Source organism: Diceros bicornis, chromosome 27 (assembly GCF_020826845.1).
Source record: "Diceros bicornis minor isolate mBicDic1 chromosome 27, mDicBic1.mat.cur, whole genome shotgun sequence".
In the NCBI taxonomy this organism is placed as follows: Eukaryota; Metazoa; Chordata; class Mammalia; order Perissodactyla; family Rhinocerotidae; genus Diceros; species Diceros bicornis.
This window is the reverse complement of record NC_080766.1, coordinates 36,361,851-36,383,120: the sequence shown is the minus strand read 5'-3', so window position 1 is coordinate 36,383,120 and position 21,270 is coordinate 36,361,851. Positions and strand designations below refer to the sequence as shown.

General features: G+C 40.5%; 1 pseudogene; it reads right to left on the bottom strand.

Annotated features, from left to right (window-relative positions):
* Positions 1-58: 58 nt before the first annotated feature.
* Positions 59-20,369, bottom strand: LOC131392854 (carbonyl reductase [NADPH] 1-like; annotated as a pseudogene).
* Positions 20,370-21,270: the final 901 nt, after the last annotated feature.

The following is a 21,270-nucleotide window of genomic DNA, read 5'->3' as shown; positions in this document are numbered from 1 at the left end:
GGTCAAATCAGGATAGGTAATGTATGGAGAACCATGGAGGGAACTCTAAGAGGGGTTCCTATTGTTCAACTTTCTTCTCCATAACAAACTCTCCATGAGGCCCTTCAGCATCCGAGGGCAAAAGGGGCAAGTACACATGGGTCTCCGCTCCTTCTATGGTGGTGGTTGTAGCTGTAGGTCCCTATATGATGGTTCTCACTCACCCTGGACAGAGAACATTAAGGAGGACCTTGCTCCCTGTCCTCTGCTCACTCAGTCTCCCGGCATGGATTTTGAACAGGACTGTGATGCCCATCTTTGACACTGTATATGCCATGGCCCTTATATCAGGCCAGCCTTCGTGTATGTGCACACCATTCTTCGTATTTTCCATGAACTTGTTCATGAGTCCCACCCAGCTCCTCCTCCGTGATGGTCTCACTTGTAAACTTCTGCTACAGTTATGGGCTGCAGGTTTAAGAACTGTGAGGCTCATTATGTTAGACACATCCATCACTCTGCCTAAAATGCAACACAGATTGTTACCTAGAAAGGCATGCATAAGAATGATAAATATCAAAATCACTGGGATTTTGTCCACTCGAGAGACAATTACTAGTTTGCCATGAGCATTAATTAAGACTGTCTCTATGAGCGAAGGGCATGATATAATCTTGAAACTTGTTTTACCCATAATGTCTTGGATGGTGTGAGAGAAATGTTCTAATGGAGAGAGTAGTGCCCAGAAGTTCCGTAAGAAAATAAAAATGGTTTCTAGAGGAACATGCTAAGGGGAATGTAAAGAGGTACACATTAGTGTCAAAGCCTGCCTTTGGGACCACTTAAGGATGTTACAGTCTCTTGCGCAGTGGTCTGTGTTCAGGTCTCTCTTGACTAACAAAGAGTTGACTGGTTGATGGATGGCAGTTCCTAGGTGAATGGAGAGCATCTGCTTTGGAAGGCTGCCACTCTAGTTAAGGAATGTAAAACAAAGTTAGCTCAGTGGGCTGAATTGTGTGCTGTTTTCTCTGGGTTTTTATCAACTCAAGGGCTGTGACTAATGGCCTGGCAATATGGTGATGGAGAGGGGCAGTGGAAAACTGGACTATTAAATGAGTGCTATAAAAATAAATGAAGTAGATGCTACAACATGGATGAACCTTGAAAACATTATGCTAAATTAAAGAGGCCAGTCACAAAAGACCACATATTATATGATTCTACATACATGAGATGGCCAGAACCAGAAAATCTGGAAGCAGAAAGTAGACTAGTGGTTGCTTAGGGCTAGGTGGAATGAGGGAACAGAGGAGTGATAGGATTTCTTTTTGGGGTGATGAGACTATTCTAATCTTGAAGGAGATGATGGTTCCACAACTCTGCACACATACTGAAACCCACTTAATTGTATCCTTTAATGGATGAAGTGTATGGTATGTTTGTTATATCCAATTAAACCTGTAAAAAGTGTAAAGCAATGAGAAATTTGTTACTAATTATTTTTGGAAAATATAGTTAGTATTCATAAAAATAAATTTATATTAACATGTATGAAGAAAGAGTCTACTATTTTTACATCTAAATGAATATTTTAAACATTATAAAAAATCATGAGACCATATCACCAGCAAGAGATTTGAGTCAAATAGGAGATTCTCCCTTTAATGTAAATATTGGGAAACTGTTATCATCGATTAACTTGAGCTCCATTCTACTAAAGGAATGGCAGTGCAAAGAAAATTCAATAAAAAGACAATTCATAGCACTATGTCTCTCATTAAATACTCTTTGTGATAGTTACTATGAATTATAGAAACTTTTCTGTTAATCTTCCAACGGTCTTCCAGGATGAACAAATTTTGGACATGGGTAAATTATTCCAGTCCTTCCTTTCATCTGAAACAAGTGAAGCATAAGAATAAACTGAACCTGTTTGTGAAATGTTTTAGTAAGAGCAGTTAAAGGTCCTAAAAGAATTTAATTCATTCTCAATAATATCTGCCTCTCTCATGGTAAAAGTAATACATGTTTCATGAATCTAAGTTGCAACATACAGAAGGATATGAAAAAGATAAGATAGGGGGAGAGGAAGCCAGAGTGGGCGACTGGTACCAGAAAGGCAGCTACAATTGCTTATAGGGCTTTAGAATCATATTCTAGAGACTTTAGTCTAGGTAGTAGATGGAGAATCTATACTAACTTTCTGTAGGCTGTTTATGCACTGTAAAGACGTGATGACCACTTTTCTATTCTATTATCTATCTCAGGAAGTCTAGAATCAGTTGGGGAAATACTGACCTGTGTATAGTAGGGAAGCCTGACCCAGGATTCCAAAGGTCTTTGTAAATAAATTCCTGGATGTGGGTACTGCCTCCCAGTTGTTCTTCCCCACACCAGTCCCTCCCACTGAACAATCCCCAAGGAGTGGCATCTGCCTGTGTGCCACTCCTCAGAGCTGGGTGAGACTGTAGTTCTTCTTTTTTTAAAATTTTATTGAGGTCTTAATGGTTTATAAAATTGTGAACTTTCAATTGCACATTATTATTTGTCAGTCACCATATAAATGCACCCCTTGACCCCTTGTGCCCACCCACAAACCCCTTTCCCCTCTGGTAACCACTGAACTGTTCTCTTTGTCCATGTGTTAGTTTATCTTCCACATATGAGTGAAATCATACGCTCTTTGTCTTTCTCTGTCTGTTTTATTTCACGTAACATAATACCCTCAAGGTCCATCTGCGTTGCTGCGAACGGGATGATTTTGTCTTTTTCTGGCTGAGTAGTATTCCATTGTATCTATGTACCACATCTTCTTTATCCAATCCTCAGTTGATGGGCACTTGGGTTGCTTCCACTTCTTGGCTATAGTGAATAATGTTGCAATTAACATAGGGGTGCATAAGTCTCTTTGAATTGTTGATTTCAAGTTTTTTGGATAAATACCCAGTAGTGGGATAGCTGGATCATATGGTATTTCTATTTTTAGTTTTTTGAGAAGTCTCCATACTGTTTTCCATAGTGGCTGAACCAGTTTGCCTTCCTACCAGCAACATGTGAGGGTTCCCTTTTCTCCACATCCTCTCTAACATTTGCTCTTTTTTGTCTTGGTGATTATAGCCCTTAGTGTAAGGTGATATCTTAGTGTAGTTTTGATTTGCGTTTCCCTGATGATTAGTGATGTTGAACATCTTTTCATGTGCCTATTAGCCATCTGTATATCTTCTTTTGAGAAATGTCTGTTCATATCCTCTGCCCATTTTTTGATCAGGTTGCTTGTTTTTTGTTGTTCAGTTGTGTGAGTTCTTATATATTTTGGAGATTAACCCCTCGTCAAATATATGATTTTCAACTATTTTCTCCCAGTTGGTGGGTTTTTTCTTTTGTTCCTGGTTTCCTTTGCCTTGCAGAAGCTCTTTAGTCTGATGAAGTCCCACTTGTTTATTTTTTCTTTTCTTTCCCTTGACCAAGTAGACATAGTATTCGAAAAGATTCTTCTAAGACCCATGCCAAAGAATATACTGCCTGTATTTTCTTCTAGGTGTTTTATGGTTTCAGGTCTTACCTTCAAGTCTTTGATCCATTTTGAGTTAATTTTTGTGTATGGGAAAAGATAATGGTCTACTTTCATTCTTTTCTATGTGGCTGTACAGTTTTCCCAACACCGTTTATCGAAGAGACTTTCCTTTCTCCATTGTATGTTCCTAGCTCCTTTATCGAAGATTAGCTGCCCGTAGATGCGTAGTTTTATTTCCGGAATTTCAATTCTGTTCCCTTGATCTGTGTGTCTCTTTTTGTACCAGTCTCATGCTGGGCTGATTACTATAGCTTTGTAGTATATTTTGAAGTCAGGGATTGTGATGCCGCCAGCTTTCTTCTTTTTCCTCAGGTATTGCTTCAAGTATTCAAGGTCTTTTGTTGCCCCATATTTTAGGATTTTAGGATTCTTTGTTCTATTTCCATGAGGAATGTCATTGGGATTCTGATTGGGATTGCAATGAATCTGTAGATTGCTTTAGGTAGTATGGACATTTTAATTATAATTATTCTTCCAGTCCCTGTATGGACTATCTTTCCATTTCTTTGTCATCATCAATTTCTCTTGATAATGTCATAGTATTCATCGTTTAGGTCTTCACCTCCTTGGTTAAATTTATTCCTAGGTATTTTATTCTTTTTGTCATGATTGTAAATGGGATAGTATTCTTTTATTTATTTATTTTTTATTGTGGTAACATTGGTTTATAACATTGTATGAATTTCAGGTGTACATCATTATACTTCTATTTCTGCACTGATTACATCATGTTCACTGCTGAAAGACTAATTACAATCCATCACCACCTGCATGAGCCTAATCATCTCTTTTGCCCTCTTCCCTTCCCTCTTCCCCTCTGGTAACCACTAATCCAATCTCTGTCTCTATGTGATTGTTTGTTGTTGTTTTTATCTTCTACTTATGAGTGAGATCATACAGTTTTTGACCTTGTCCCTCTGACTTATTTTGCTTAGCATAATACCCTCAGTGTCCATCCATGTTGTCACAAATGGCTGGATTTCATCATTTCTTACGGCTGAGTAGTATCCCATTGTGTATATACGCCACATCTTCTTTATTCATTCGTCCCTTGATGGGCACTTAGGTTGCTTCCAAGTCTTGGCTATTGTGAATAATGCTGCAATGAACACAGATGCATGTATCTTTATGCATTCAGGTTTTCATGTTCTTTGGATAAATATCCAGCAGTGGAATAGCAGGATCGTATGGTAGTCCTATTCTTAATTTTTTGAGGAATCTCCATACTGTTTTCCATAGTGGCTGCATCAGTTTGCACTCCCACCAGCGGTGTATGAGAGTTCCCTTCTCTCCACATCCTCTCCAACACTCGTTGTTTTCTGTGTTGTTAATTACAGCCATTCTGATGGGCATGAGGTGATATCTCATTGTAGTTTGATTTGCATTTCCCTGGTAGTTAATGATGTTGAACATCTTTTCATGTGCCTGTTGGCCATTTGTATATCTTCTTTGGAGAAATGTCTGTTCCGGTCTTTTGTCCATTTTTTAATTGGGTTGTTGGTTTTTTTTTTTTGTTGTTGACATGTATGAGTTCTTTATATATTTTGGAGATTAACCCCTTATCAGATATATGATTTGCAAATATCTTTTCCCAATTGCTAGGTTGTCTTTTCATTATGTTGATGGTTTCCTTTGCTGTGCAGAAGCTTTTTAGTTTGATGTAGTTCCATTTGTTTATTTTATCTATTGTTTCCCTTGCCCGGTCAGACACGGTACTTGAAAATATGTTGCTAAGACCAATGTCAAAGAGCTTACTGCCTACGTTTTCTTCCAGAAATTTTATGGTTTCAGGTCTTACATTCAAGTCGTTAATACAACTTGAGTTAATTTTTGTGTAGGGTGTAAGGTAATGGTCTTCTTTCATTTTTTTTGCATATGGCTGTCCAGTTTTCCCAAGACCATTTACTGAAGAGAGTTTCCTTTCTCCGTGGTATGTTCTTGGCTCCCTTGTCAAAAAATAGCTATCCGTAGATGTGTGGGTTTATTTCTGGGCTCTCAATTCTGTTCCATTGATCTGTGCATCTGTTTTTGTGCCAGTACCATGCTGTTTTGGTTACTATAGCTTTGTAGTATATTTTGAAATCAGGGAGCGTGATATCTCCAGCTTTGTTCTTTTTTCTCAGGATTCTTTTGGCTATTCTGGGTCTTTTGTTGTTCCATATAAATTTTAGGTTTCTTTGTTCTATTTCTGTGAAAAATGTTGTTGGAACTTTGGTAGTGATTGCACTGAATCTATAGATTGCTTTAGGAAGTATGGACATCTTAACTATGTTAATTCTTCCAATCCGAGAGCACTGAATATCATTCCATTTATTTGTGTCTCCTTCAATTTCTTTCAACAATGTTTTATAGTTTTCAATGTACAGAACTTTCGCCTCTTTGGTTAAGTTTATTCCTAGGTATTTTATTCTTTTTCTTTTTCAACTGTAAATGGGATTGTATTCTTAATTTCTCTTTCTGCTATTTCGTTGTTAGTGTATAGAAATGCAACTGATTTTTGTATGTTGATTTTGTATCCTGCAACTTTTATTTATTTATTTATTTATTTATTTATTTTTTTAATTTTTTGTTTATTGCAGTAACATTGGTTTATAACATTGTAAAAATTTCAGGTGTACATCATTGTACTTCTATTTCTGCATAGATTACATCATGTTCACCACCAAAATACTAATTACAACCCATCACCACACACATGTACCGAATTATCCCTTTCACCCTCCTCCCTCCCCCCTTCCCCTCTGGTAACCACCAATCCAATCTCTGTCCCTATGTGTTTGTTTATTGTTGTTATTATCTACTACTTAATGAAGGAAATCATACGGTATTTGACCTTCTCCTTCTGACTTATTTCGCTTTGCATTATGCCCTCAATGTCCATCCATGTTGTCACAAATGGCTGGATTTCATCGTTTCTTATGGTTGAGTAGTATTCCATTGTGTATATATACCACAGCTTCTTTATCCATTCATCCCTTGATGGGCACTTAGGTTGCTTCCAAGTCTTGGCTATTGTGAATAACGCTGCAATGAACACATGGGTGCATGTACCTTTACAAATTGGTGTTTTCAAGTTCTTTGGATAAATACCCAGCAGTGGGACGGCTGGATCATATGGTAGTTCTATCCTTGATTTTTTGAGGAATCTCCATACTGTTTTCCATAGTGGCTGCACCAGTTTGCACTCCCACCAGCAGTGTATGAGAGTTCCCTTCTCTCCACATCCTCTCCAACACATGTTGTTTCCTGTCTTGTTAATTATAGCCATTCTGACGGGCGTGAGGTGATATCTCATTGTAGTTTTGATTTGCATTTCCCTGATAGTTAATGATTTTGAACATCTTTTCATGTGCCTGTTGGCCATCTGTATATCTTCTTTGGAGAAATGTCTGTTCAGGTCCTTTGCCCATTTTTTAATTGGGTTGGTAGCTTTTTTGTTGTTAAGATGCATGAGTTCTTTATATATTTTGGAGATTAAGCCCTTATCAGAAGTATGGTTTGCAAATATCTTCTCCCAATTGTTAGGTTGTCTTTTCGATTTGTTGATGGTTTCCTTTGCTGTGCAGAAGCTTTTTAGTTTGATGTAGTCCCATTTGTTTATTTTTTCTATTGTTTCTCTTGCCCGGTCAGACGTGGTGTTGGAGAAGATGTTGCTAAGACCAATGTCGAAGAGCGTACTGCCTATGTTTTCTTCTAGAAGTTTCACAGTTTCAGGTCTTACATTCAAGTCTTTAATCCATTTGGGGTTAATTTTTGTGTATGGTGTAAGGTAAGGGTCTACTTTCATTTTTTTGCATATGGCTATCCAGTTTTCCCAACACCATTTGTTGAAGAGACTTTCTTTTCCCCATTGTATGTTCTTGGCTCCTTTGTCAAAGATTAGCTGTCCATAGATGTGTGGGTTTATTTCTGGGCTTTCGATTCTATTCCATTGATCTGTGTGTCTGTTTTTGTGCCAGTACCATGCTGTTTTGGTTACTACAGCTTTGTAGTATATTTTGAAATCAGGGAGTGTGATACCTTCAGCTTTGTTCTTTTTTCTCAGGATTCCTTTAGCTATTCGGGGTCTTTTGTTGTTCCATATAAATTTTAGGATTCTTTGTTCTATTTCTGTGAAAAATGCTGTTGGAACTTTGATAGGGATTGCATTGAATCTATAGATGGCTTTAGGAAGTATGGACATCTTAACTATGTTAATGCTTCCAATCCAAGAGCACGGAATATCTTTCCATTTCTTTGTGTCTTCTTCAATTTCTTTCAGAAATGTTTTATAGTTTTCGGTGTACAGATCTTTCACCTCTTTGGTTAAGTTTATTCCTAGGTATTTTATTCTTTTTGTTGCAATTGTAAATGGGATGGTATTCTTAATTTCTCTTTCTGCTACTTCGTTGTTAGTGTACAGAAATGCAACTGATTTTTGTATGTTGATTTTGTATCCTGCAACTTTACCATATTCGTTTATTACTTCTAAAAGTTTTCTGGTGGATTCTTTAGGGTTTTCTATATATAAAATCATGTCATCTGCAAATAGTGACAGTTTCACTTCTTCCTTTCCAATTTGGATCCCTTTTATTTCTTTCTCTTGCCTGATTGCTCTGGCTAGGACTTCCAGTACTATGTTAAATAGGAGTGGTGACAGTGGGCATCCTTGTCTGGTTCCTGTTCTTAGAGGGATGGCTTTCAGTTTTTCACCATTGAGGATGATATTAGCTGTGGGTTTCTCATATATGGTCTTTATTATGTTGAGGTACTTTCCTTCTATACCCATTTTATTCAGAGTTTTTATCATAAATGGATGCTGTATCTTGTCAAATGCTTTCTCTGCATCTATTGAGATGATCATGTGATTTTTATTCTTCATTTTATTAATGTGGTGTATTACGTTGATTGATTTGCGAATGTTAAACCATCCCTGCATCCCTGGAATAAATCCCACTTGATCATGGTGTATAATCTTTTTAACGTATTGTTGTATGCGATTTGCTAGTATTTTATTGAGGATTTTTGCATCGATGTTCATCAGTGATATTGGCCTGTAATTTTCTTTTTTTGTGTTGTCCTTGTCTGGTTTTGGTATCAGGGTAATGTCAGCTTCGTAGAATGAGTTAGGGAGCTTCCCCCACTCCTCAATTTTTCGGAAGAGTTTGAGAAGGATAGGTATTAAGTCTTCTTTGAATGTTTGGTAGAATTCACCAGGGAAGCCGTCTGGTCCTGGACTTTTATTTTTGGGGAGGTTTGTGATTACTGTTTCGCTCTCCTTACTGGTGATTGGTCTATTCAAATTCTCTACTTCTTCTTGATCCAGTTTTGGAAGGTTGTATGATTCTAAGAATTTATCCATTTCTTCCAGATTGTCGAATTGGTTGGCATATAGCTTTTCATAGTATTCTCTTATAATCTTTTGTATTTCTGAGGTGTCTGTTGTAACTTCTCCTCTTTCATTTCTGATTTTACTTATTTGTGCCTTCTCTCTTTTTTTCTTGGTGAGTCTAGCTAAAGGTTTGTCAATTTTGTTGATCTTTTCAAAGAACCAGCTCTTGGTTTTATTAATTTTTTCTATTGTTTTTTTGGTCTCTATTTCATTTATTTCTGCTCTGATTTTTATTATTTCCCTTCTTCTACTGATTTTGGGCTTTGTTTGTTCTTCTTTTTCCAGTTCCTTCAGGTGCATTGTTAGATTGTTTATTTGAGATTTTTCTTGTTTGTTGAGATAGGCCTGTATCGCTATAAACTTCCCTCTTAGAACTGCTTTTGCTGTATCCTATAAATTCTGACATGTCGTATTTTCATTTTCATTTGTCTCCAGGTATTTTTTGATTTCTTCTTTGATTTCTTCGTTAACCCAGTTGTTGTTCAGTAGCATTTTGTTTAATCTCCACGTATTTGTGGCTTTTCTGATTTTCTTCCTATAGTTGATTTCTAGTTTCATACTGTTGTGGTCAGAAAAGATGCTTGGTATTATTTCAATCTTCTTAAATTTATGGAGACTTGTTTTGTGGCCTAATATGTGATCAATCCTGGAGAATGTTCCATGTGCCTTTGAAAAGAACGTGTATTCTTCGGTTTTTGGATGGAATGCTCTGTATATATCTACTAGGTCCATCTGTTGTAGAGTGTCGTTTAAGGCCAATGTTTCCTTATTGATCCTCTGTTTGGATGATCTATCCGTTGGTGTAAGTGGAGTGTTAAAGTCCCCTACTATTATTGTGTTACTGTCTATTTCTGTTTTTATGTCTGTTAATAATTGCTTCATATATTTAGGTGCACCTACATTGGGTGCGTAGATATTTACAAGTGTTATATCCTCTTGTTGGATTGTTCCCTTGATCATTATGTAATGCCCTTCTTTGTCTCTTTTTACAGTTTTTGTTTTAAAGTCTATTTTGTCTGATATGAGTACTGCTACCCCAGCTTTCTTTTCATTGCCATTTGCGTGGAGTATCTTTTTCCATCCCTTCACTTTCAGTTTGTGAGTGTCTTTAGGTCTGAAGTGTGTCTCTTGTATCCAGCATATATATGGGTCTTGTTTTTTTATCCAGTCAGCCACTCTATGCCTTTTAATTGGAGCATTTAGTCCATTGACGTTTAAAGTAGCTATTGATAAGTATGTACTTACTGCCAGTTTTTAACTTTTTTTTTTTCCCTCAGTGTTTTAGTAGTCCTTCTCTGTTCCTTACTGCTTCTATACAGAATTGATGGTCACTTTAGTTTGACCTCTGTCTGAAAGCTGTACTCTTTAACTCCCCTCCTCCCTCCTTTTATGTTTTTAATATCATATCTAACCTCTTTTTTGTGCATTTGTATCCATTACGTTCTAATCATGGAAATAGATCATTTTTCCTATTTGTGGTCTTCTCTTTTCCCCTTAAATCAGTCCCTTTAACATTTCTTGTAGCACTGGTTTCTTGGTGACAAACTCCTTTAATTTTTGCTTATCTGGGAAAATTTTGATCTCTCCTTCCATTTTGAATGATAACCTTGCTGGGTAGAGTATTCTTGGCTGTAAGTTTTTTCCTTTTAGCACTTTAAATATATCGTGCCATTCTCTTCTAGCCTGTAAGGTTTCTGCTGAGAAGTCAGCTGATAGCCTTATGGGGTTTCCTTTATATGTAACTTGACATTCTCTTGTGGCTTTTAGGATTCTCTCTTTATCTTTAATTCTGGACATTTTGATTATGATGTGTCTTGGTGTGGGCCTCTTTGGGTTTATCTTGTTTGGGGCTCTCTGTGCTTCCTGTACCTGGATGTCTGTTTCCTTCCTTAGGTTTGGGAAGTTTTCATCTATTATTTCTTGAAATAGATTCTCTGCCCCCTTGTCTCGCTCTTCTCCTTCCGGGACACCTATAACACGGATGTTAGTGCGCTTGATGTTGTCCCAGAGGTCCCTTAGACTGTCCTCACTCTTTTTAATTCTTTTCTCTTTTACCTGTTCACCTTGGGTAATTTCTTCTAGTCTTTCTTCTAGCTCACAGATCCGTTCTTCTGTATCCTCTACTCTGCTTTTGAGTCCCTCTAATGAATTTTTCATTTCCAGTATTGTATTTGTCATTTCTGATTGGTTCTTTTTTATATCTTCCATTTCTTTGTTGACATTCTCACTGAGTTCATCTATTCTTCTCCCCAGATCAGTGAGCATCCTTAACACTCTTAGTTTGAACTCTCTGTCAGGTAGGTTGCTCATTTCTGTTTCACTTAGTTCCTTTTCTGGGGTTTTGTCCTGTTCCCTTACTTGGAATGTATTCTTTTGCCTCCTCATTTTGCCTCTTTCCCTTTGCTTGTTTTACGTATTAGGTAGGTCAGCTATGTCTCCTGCTCTTGGATAGGTGACCTTATGTAAGTGATGCCTTAGGAGGCTTCCAGTGTGCTTCCCTCAGTTCTCAATGTTCCAGGGGTGGCCCCTATGTGGGCTACGTGTGTCCTTCTATTGTGGCCTGTTAGCTCTCCCTATAGGCGCCCAGGGAGGCTGAGTTATGCTCCTGGCCAGCTGTTGTAATGCTCAGCTGCTTGTAGTTGTTGTGGGCCCTTCAGTCTCTTTATCAGGTGTGGGGCACCCCAGCACAGTTGGCTGTAAGTTCTAATACCACATGTGTGTTGCAGTATTTCTTTTAACTGAGTAGGCCCCCAGCGTGGCAGGTTGTTAGGCTTAGGGCCTTACAATTGCAGTAAGCCTCTAGCCTATTATGTCTCTTGTCAGCTCTCTGAGGATTGCAGCTGGGTGGGGCTGGCCTCAGGCACAGGAGCACCCGATTGTTTCAGGCTTTGGAAGGTGGAGCAAACCTCCTATGTGGGTCTTTGAGAAGCACAAGTCTTCTGCAGCTGACAAGCCCTGCCGCCCACAGGTCCACACACACAGTCAACACAGTCCTGCCCCGTGTGAGCGCCCCAACCTCCCCAAGCGGACCCAGTCTCTCCACGGCGGGAGCCCCACACACTCCGCCACCGCCCCACACTCTCCACCAGCTCCTTGTGCACACCCTGCCCCGCTCAAGTCGGCTCAGTTACCAGGCTGCAGAGAATCCAGTCACCAATCTATGCAGGCCCACACGTTGCCTGAGGGCTTGTTGTTGGGTGGGGCCAGTCTCTAGGGTGGGCTGCCTGCCCTGGCTGAGCTGGATTAAATCGGTGCTCTAGCGGGTGGGGTAGACCCTGGGCTAGCAGGCCTTAGGGAGAACTCCAATGGGGTCTGTGTCAGCACGCTCGCACCAGGCCACAACAATGGCTGCCGCCAATGTCCCAGTCCCTGGAGAGGTCTCACCCCTCACCGAGATGCACTCAGGGCCTATTAGGTGAGTCTCTTGTCACCAAAGCACTGTGCACCTTTCTTTCTGGTGATTTTAGGATGCTCTCTGAAACGGGTGAGTTTGTGCGTGGGCCCTTTAAGAGCCAGTTTTAGTTTCTTTGTGAACCGAGTTTTCTGGGGGTGCTCCCCAATGCTTTAGTAGCAGGCACAGTCAGGTATTATGCCGCTGGTGTCGATTGTGCTGGGTCCACAAAATGCCCACAGTGGGGGCGCTCCCCGGCTCAGGGCCCCGCGCCTCCAGGGAGAGTGCGTGCCTGTGAGCTGCTCCCGGCGGCCGTGAAGCTGGCGGCTTGTGAAGGCGGCGTTTTTCCTCTCCGGAAGGGAGTCTCTGCCTCTTCTACCCCAGTTAGGATTGTCCGTTGTTGCAGGAGTTCCTCTTATCCAGTTTTCAGTTCTGTCTCAGGGGTAATTTTTCCACGAGTAGTTGTAAATTGGCTGTGTCCATGGGAGGAGGTGAGTTCAGAGTCTGCCTACACCGCCATCTTGACTCCGCCTCCTCAGAGCCACTTTCTGACATTTGACATGTTGGCCTCTTTAAGCCAATCTTGATATTTGGCTCTGAGAAACTGTAAGGACCATGGTGTTAGTGAGGGCCACCTACTTGATATGGTGTTCAGCAAGAGTATCTCCTTTAGCTTCCTGCTGTTCTTTCATTGAGTATGTTTATATCCTTATGACAGCCATTTCAATAGAAAACATCAAGGCATCTAGGAGTTTCTCTATTGACTACTGACCATTTTTAGTTTGGGTCCTCACTGATATCATAAAACTTCATTGCTTCCAGAACATCCCCAAATCATGTACCAACCCAAAGACATATGAGTTATCAATATGTGTATTAACTCTTTTATCTACAGCCAATTGGCAAGCTCTAGTGAGTACATCAAGTTTAGTAGATTTTTCTCTTTTAATTAGAGGTTCTCTTCTAAAGATGACTTAAAATCTGTTTTAGTATATAGAGCCTGATAATTTCCTGTTTCATTTCTACAAACCAGAACATGAAGTTTTTATAGGAGTCTCCAATAATTGTGTCTGAGGTGTAGATGGTTCCTGAGGTAAAGGACAAGTGTGTTAGGTATCAAGAGATTACAACTGCAGATATAAATGGGTGAGGGAGAAAGTAATAAAATGTCATGGGAGATGAGTGTGTTTGCTGAGAAATGTTGACTATTTTCAATGAGCAGAAAAAATTGTATGGCATGAGGGGCCATTAAGTTAAATGGAGGTCCTGGGATAAATTGGCAGGTCTCCCGATTCTTGGGCTAATGCTGCTGCCTCAGGCAAGGCGAGGGAGCCTTTGCCACTGGGTCAAGAAAAAAGGCTGTCATAAGGTTTTTGCCTCTAGTCCCCAGAGAGCTGGGTAAAACTTGGAAGGCTTTGGGTATGAGTGAGTAGAAAGTTTTATAGTTAGGTAGAGTCATTGTGGGAAGTCACTGGAGGGCTAATATTAGATTACAAAATGCCTGCTCATGTTTAAGTTCCTGTATCAGTTTTCTGCAGCTTCTATAACAAATTACTCCAAACTTAGTGACTTACAATGACTGAAATTTATTCTCCCATAGTCCTAGAGGCCAGAAGTCTGAAACCAAGTTGTTAGCATGGCTGTGTTCCTTCCAAAAGCTCTAGAGTAGAACCTTTCCTTTCCATCCCCCTTAAGCTTCTGGTGGCTGCAGGTGTTCCTTTGCTTGTGGCTGTATCACTTCAATCTCTGCGCTTCTTCATATGACCTTTTCTCTCTGTGTCTGTACTCTATGTCTCTTATAAGGACACTTGTCTTTGGATTTAGTGCCCACCCAAATAACCGAGATAATCTCATCTCAAGAACTTTAACTTGATCTTTACATCTGCGCAGACTCTTTTTCCAAAGGAGGTCACAATCACAGGTTCTGGGAGGTGGACATGTCTTTTGGGGGCTACCGTTCAATCAACTACAGTTCCCAGGAATGGGGTGCTCTGACATTGAGGACTTAAAGTCACAGAAGTGTGGTGATTACAAATGTTAGGAACTCACTTTCTGCAATAGCCAGTGTGACCCTAAATCCCCTTTAACTGTCTCTTAGTATCAAGATGGGGGCAGTTCTGAATGGCTTATAACCCTTGTGAGGGAAATACCTTCGTAGGGTAGACTATGCCCTAGGTAATATTTCATGTTCTTCCAAAATTTTACATTTCCCCTAGAAACCTTATATTCTTTGTGAATAAAAATAGTAAGTAGGCTACTGAACCTGTTTGGGATCTTGTCTTATTCTTAGACCATAGCAAAATGTCACCGATGTTCTGATAAGAGAGGAATGAGAGAAATTTAAGGAGTTTAAGATCTTAATTAAAAATGGTAAAAAGTAGAAGGGATTTCTGTAAACCCATGGTGCATAATGGTTGTCCTTCCCAGAAGAAGACAGCAAGCATTGGTATCCCAATCCATAGGGTACTAAGGAAGGCAGTGGACAGGTGTATGACTGTTAAGAAAGTGGCTTCAGGTGGCATTAAGGATAGGATTGTACTGGGGTTTGGTATCACAAGGAAATGATTATGATTGTTTATATTTACAGCTCCAAAGTCCTGGACAAATCAAGAGCCTGGCCCGTTGGATTTCTTCATCAGACTTCTACAAGGTAGGATAAACTTTCTTTCTAGCATGGTTTCCCTACAGGCCTTTATCTCTTTACTGGTCCTAGAGGGTATTGTGAAATTTCAAGTAATGGTTAGAGGGATCAACCCCTAACAATGTTTTCTGCACCAGTAATTCTGCTAAGTCAGTGGAATTCTTTGTCCCAAAGAAGTCCAGAGTTCTTCAGTTGGGGGTTGATTTAAACATGATGACAGTGGTAAGTTAATGTTTAAATTAATTTTACCCTGATTATAAATAAAGACTTCAGGAATTTCAAGAGGAAATCTCCAAGGATATTTCATCTGCCAATTACATTGGTAGAGAGGGTATGTCTCTCTTAAATGAGCAGATAAGATTTCACAAAGAAAGAAGGATTATCGTTCTGTTAATGTCCAAAAGTGAGGGCTATGTATTTGGACATGGGATTTGGGGTTGGTGGGCTGGCCTCCACCTCTGAAGGAGGGGTTGTGTGACAGTGAGGGGTTTGTAGTTGTTTTGTAATATCCATATTGTATTCATATCTGTGTGTGCCATATCAAATTACCACAAACTGGGTGGCTTAAGACAACAGAAATTTATTCTCTCACAGTTCTGGAGGCTTAAAGTCTAAAAGTAAGGTGTTGACAGGGCCATGCTACCTCTGAAGACTCTAGAGAAGAATCCTTCCTTGCCTCTTCCTAGCCTTTGGTGCTTGTCAGCAATTCCTGGCATTCTCTTGGTTTGTAGAAGCATCCCTCTAATCTCTGATCTGTAGTTACATGGTATTCTCCCTCGATGTCCTTAGTGTCTTGACATGGCCTTCTTATAAGGACACAAGTCTTAATAGGGCCCACCCTTATAGGACCCACTCTAATCCAGCATGACTCCATGTACTGGGGTCCCATGTAACTTGATTACATGTGCAAAGATGCTGTTTCCAAATAAGATCACATTCACAGGTTTGGGGTGGACATGAATTTTTGGGGACTCTATTCAACCTAATACCCACATCACTCATAAATTTGCATGTTCATCCTCTATGTTCAATAAATGTTTCCTTGTGAACTAAAAGGTACAACAGGAAATTGGATGATTTTATTTCTGTCAGAGCATTTTTGTTTGGGCATCTTAATTTTTTTTTAAATTTCATAGCTAATACAGGATAATAATTTTTCCTACCCCCTTTTACCTTTTAATACCTGCAGGTCCACTTACCTGGGAATCTCCCAGTGTATGTGTCCCAGCAATTGTTTCTGTGGGAAACGTGTCATTGTTTGAGTTGCAGAATCTTACATTTCTTCTGAGTTTTAGTTTAGGTTTGATTTTTTTCTCTCTAAAAGTATTCTGCTGTGTTCTGTATTTGAGGTAGGGAGTTATTTTCCATTTTAAATTGTTTTTGCTAATCAATCAAATCTCCTTATTAAGGTTCTACTCCATTGACAAATGACAAAAACATGTCTGCAGTCTTGTTTACAAAACTGAATAACAGTCTAGTCAGTCTTTACATGGAATACCTCAGATGTGACCCCTAAGAGAGTGTGTCCTATTTTGACAGGCTTGTTGGCCCCATTGGCTGTCCCATGGAACTCAGGGTACCTGAGATTCTCTGTGGCCTCATCTTAGTGAGTATTTTCCATCCAAGTTTTAGCATCCGAGGAACCTACCAGTGTGTGAACTATCGATATATGCCTGGCAGTCCAGGATTATAAATTCATAAGAATATTCTGAATTTCTCAGTAAAATTTTAGGATAGCCATTGATGGCTCAAAATGCTGAGGTGGACAGCAGTTTCAGGTCTATTTTAAGTTTTCCAGTTGTCTGACTTTAAGGGGCTATTGGGCCTTAGGTAATTCAGGTAGACTAGGGCGACAGGAATAGGAATCAGAGCCAGGTAGAGAGCAGGAGGTGGAGAAGGCATGTAAGAAGGAAAAAGAGGTAGATTTTTTATACAGGGTGCATGTATTGGTCTTTCTAATGGCGAATCTAATGGACACACAGTTTTAAGCTTTTCACCTTCTTATTAGCTTTGGCAAAGCTAGATTGTAAGGATACAATGTGAATTTGAATTTCTTTTTGAAGCTTCCTCATGGCAATCAAAAGTGTTGACCAAGAGTATTAGGGGTTTTATTTTTTCTCTGTTTTAATGTACCACTTAGAAAGGAGAGGCTACCAAATAGACCTCAGTCCAGGAGGAAGTGACTTTGAAGCAGCTGCAGGAAAGTGGGCTGATCTCCCTTGCCCATCAGTGACCTGGCTATTTCCCAAATGCAGGACCTAAACAAATGTCAATCACTTGGGAAGGGATCAAGGGGAAAGAAGTGGTGGGAATGAAAAAGGAATGTGAATAGAATTGTATTGGAAGTTGAACAATTCCTAAAGGATAATGATTGGATTTAAAATAATTTCAGCTGGGAGCTCAATGAAAAAGAATAGGAGCTCAGACTTAATGTTGGAGACTTAGTGACTGTGACAGCTGGGGACCTCAGATTAGGGCACTCAAGGGGCTTTGGGATGTATACTGTTACTGATGTGGAGTCTCGGGCCAAAATGGACGAGGGGATTTTGCTAGATATCACTGGGACCTTCAAGTCAGTTAACACAACCCACAAAACCACCAGAAAACTTGTGTGATTAAAAAAAATCCCCACAAGCTGAGTTTCTTATAAACTTGCCTGGCAAGGGTGCCACTGACCAAATGAATCCAATCAAAGTGTCCCCTCAAATAGTTTGGGCACTTGTTTTATAAGTTTTCTTTGGTGAAGAGTTAGTCATACGAGAGTTTTAAGGCAGGCATTATTAAGACTGGGATCTGGGTAGAGATTGACAAGAAGTGGTAAATTAGACCAATTGCTAAAATAGTCTGTGCTTAAAGAGTTTGTCTATAGTCTTATCTTTCTGAAACACACAACCAAGCAAGCTGTTGCTGAGCCCAATGGGAAGGAGCTTGGGGTTCCATTGGCAGAACTCAAGTAGAAGCCAGAGGTGTTCTGGCTTTTCAGAATTTCCAGCACAAGTTACAGAACACTTCTGTATATTGCTTTTCTTATATCACCATGTTCTATGCATGGCTCTACCATCAACCTCTTTACTCTGAATTGTTAGACTGTCATGGTAGCATGTTTGTGAACTCAACCTGTGGAGCACAAAACCTTTTTCATTCCCACCACTTCTTTCCCCTTGATCCCTTCCCAGCTGACTGACACTTGTTTAGGTCCTGCATTTGGGAAATAGCACAGGTCACTGATGGGCAAGGGAGATCAGCCCACTTTCCTGCAGCTGCTTCAAAGTCACTTCCTCCTGGACTGAGGTCTATTTGGTAGCCTCTCCTTTCTTGAACTGCCTGAAGAGCCAGCAGTGTCCTATAGCACTGGCTAGCATGTTCTATCTGCAGGGAGAGGTGAGAACCCTACCACATAGACCAAAAGTACACACAAAGGAAGAGACATAATTGCTGGTTGTGAATGTTCCTTGGCTAAAGCAAGAAACTCCCTGAGCTATTTGTTCTCCAATAGCAATACCTTGGTACAGCCAGTAATCCTAGGGGTAGTAGCCAAAAAGAGGTGCCAGAGATCTTTCCATGAGGGCTGTTTGGGGTGCTCTGCCAAAGCTTTCATTGAGTCACAAATGTGGCCAAATTGTTTGCTAAGTAAGCAGGAACATGAGTGTCTTACTTTCCTGGGGCTACTGTAACAAATTAGCACAAATTGGGTGGCTTAAAACAACAGGAATCTATTCTCTCAAAGTTCTGGGGGTCAGAAGTCTGAAATCAAGGTACCTGCAGTGCTGTGCTCTCTCCAGAGTTTCTAGTGGAGAACACTTCCTTGCCTTTCTACCTTCTGAGGGCTGCAGATGTTTCTTTGCTCGTGGCTGCATCACTCCAATCATTGCCTCTGTGGTCACAATGCCTCTTCTTCCTTCTCAAAACTTGCTCCATCTCTATCATATAAGGGCACTTGTGATGTCATTTAGGGCCTAGCTAGATTATCCAGGATAAGCTCCTTTGGTCAAAATCTTAACTTAATCACATCTTCTGTAATATGAAGTAACATTTATTCTTTTGCCATATGTATTAGCCAATTAGTCAGGATTTTCCAGAGAAAATGAAACAATTGTATGTGTGTGTGTTTGTGTGTCTGTGTGAGTGTGAGGGAGAGGGAGAGGAGAGGGAGGAGAAAGGGTCAGGGATGGAATACCCAGAGAACTCCAATGTGTGAGTGGCATGGAGCAAGTAAAGGGCCTCTCAGAGGAGACTTCTGAGGTAAGACCTGAAGGAAAAGAAAGTCAGTTGTGCAAAGACTAGTGGGACAGAGAACACCAAAGACCACTGGACAAGAGTGTACAGAGTCCTGAGGCAGAATGGCATCTAGATTGATGGAGCCACAACAGGGAGGCCAGTGTAGCTGAGCAGGGAGTTGTAGCAGGGGCTTGTAGATGAGATTAGAGGCAGTCAGGGCCAGATCATGCCAGAAACACTAGCTTGGGCTCCTCATCAGACTCACCTTGGGGTTTTATGAGAGGCAGTACCTCCCTTGCAGACATCTTGGGTATCATAAATGTTTGTTTTCATTGTCACTTCTGCTTTAACATGAAAGGGTGTGGAATCAGGAGCTTTTAGGTGAACGGAGATAGAGTTAACAAACAGTAGACATGTAGTAAAAATCCATAGAATGTTATAAATTCTTTTCATTTGATTTCTCTGAATTCTAAGTAGTGTTTTGGTTTAGTTAACAGTATTGTGCCAATGTCAATTTCCTGGCTTGTAAATGCTCTGTAGTTTTCTAAGATGTCACCATTAGGGGACGGTAAGTGAAAGGTGCAGAATGGGATCTGTGTACCATTCTTACAATTTCTTGTTTGTTTCAAAATAAGTTGAGAATTCACTGAACTGCTCTAAGGTCCAATCCAAGTGAAACTGTGTGAAAACCTGGAGGAGATCCCTAAAAGTCTTCCGTGGAAATGCAAAGACCCTCTGCTGGAAATTCTTGGAAGTCTTGGAGGATTCTTCTCTCTCTGTAGCCTCCAGTCTGACCTTTTTCCTTACAGAGTCTGTTCTGGATCCCATAGGAGTGTTTCAGGCCCCAACCCACCCTGGCTGTCTACCTTCATGGCAGCTGCCTCCCCTCCGAGCTCGCATCCACTTACTCCTCAAGGTGATGTCTGTGTTGTTGACCAGAACATAGAGCCCCCCATACTCCTTGTGCAGGAAGTTGCACAGGGAGCAGATACACTGCAGGTGGTCATTGTCCAGCTGGTGGAAGCTGGGCTCAGGCCTTTGGCCTGCAGCTGCTGATGGCCACCTGGTCCTGCACCTTGTCCCGTGCTGTGAGCACCACGTCCCTGGAGAACTGCCAGCACAGGTCCCTCGCAATGGCAAAGCTGATGCCCTTGTTGTCCTTGGTCACCAGCACCGTGCAGGTATAGGAGGACATGGCTTGGTGGGGGGTCACACAGGGCTTTTGCATGGAGATCAGACCTGGCTGTGCCATGGGAGGGGGGCCACAAGCTGAGAAGGAGGAAACGTCTCCATCCTCCCTCCAAGTAGGGGCCAAATATTCCAGAAGGTTTTCTAATACCCCCACTCCCGGTCTGCCCCATCATGGTGCAACCAAACCAGGACACATCCTTCTTTTGATAGCTAGGGAACGGCTGTTCTAAAGGAAAATCTACTGGGCTAAAGTAACAGTTCAGAGCAGCAAGAGCTTCTCATTGGCTGGGCCAGGAGGTTTCTCATTGGCTGGGCTGTTGCCGGGTGGGGAGGGAAATCTTCCATCAGTAGTAAAGTAGTTTTACTTCCTGTCCAGGATGCAAGCCTCCCTCTTTTCATGTTTGGTGTAATTGATGATGGATGATAGAGCATAACTCACCGTATAGTCCTTCTGACTCTTATTTAGTTATGGTTTCCTTTATTAATTTCAAGAAATGAAATTGCTTAGACAGGGTAACTGCTTTTGAGGACATAGATTCTCTTGCTTTCTTTAAGAGAAACTCAAGAAAGAGAATTAGAGAATTAAGTCCTGTGATTGGAATTACAGTGTGGGCAGGGTACCTTGCTGTGTGCTTCCCAGCCAGCCCCCAAGTCAGAGGGAATGTTTTATGAAGCTCTTAGTGTGTGCCAAGCCATTGATTGCAATGTTTTATTTAATGGTTATATAATCCCTGTTTGCTAAAAGTGCCTACATTTTGGTTTTTTCCAAGGTCACAAATAATAAATGGTATATATAGTTAGGTGTTATTTTTAAGATATTAGGGAGAAAAAGATCTCTGCAATTTCAAGTATACATTTCCAAACAGTTGAGATACTGTGGTGTTGACCTAGACATTGTTGTCCTC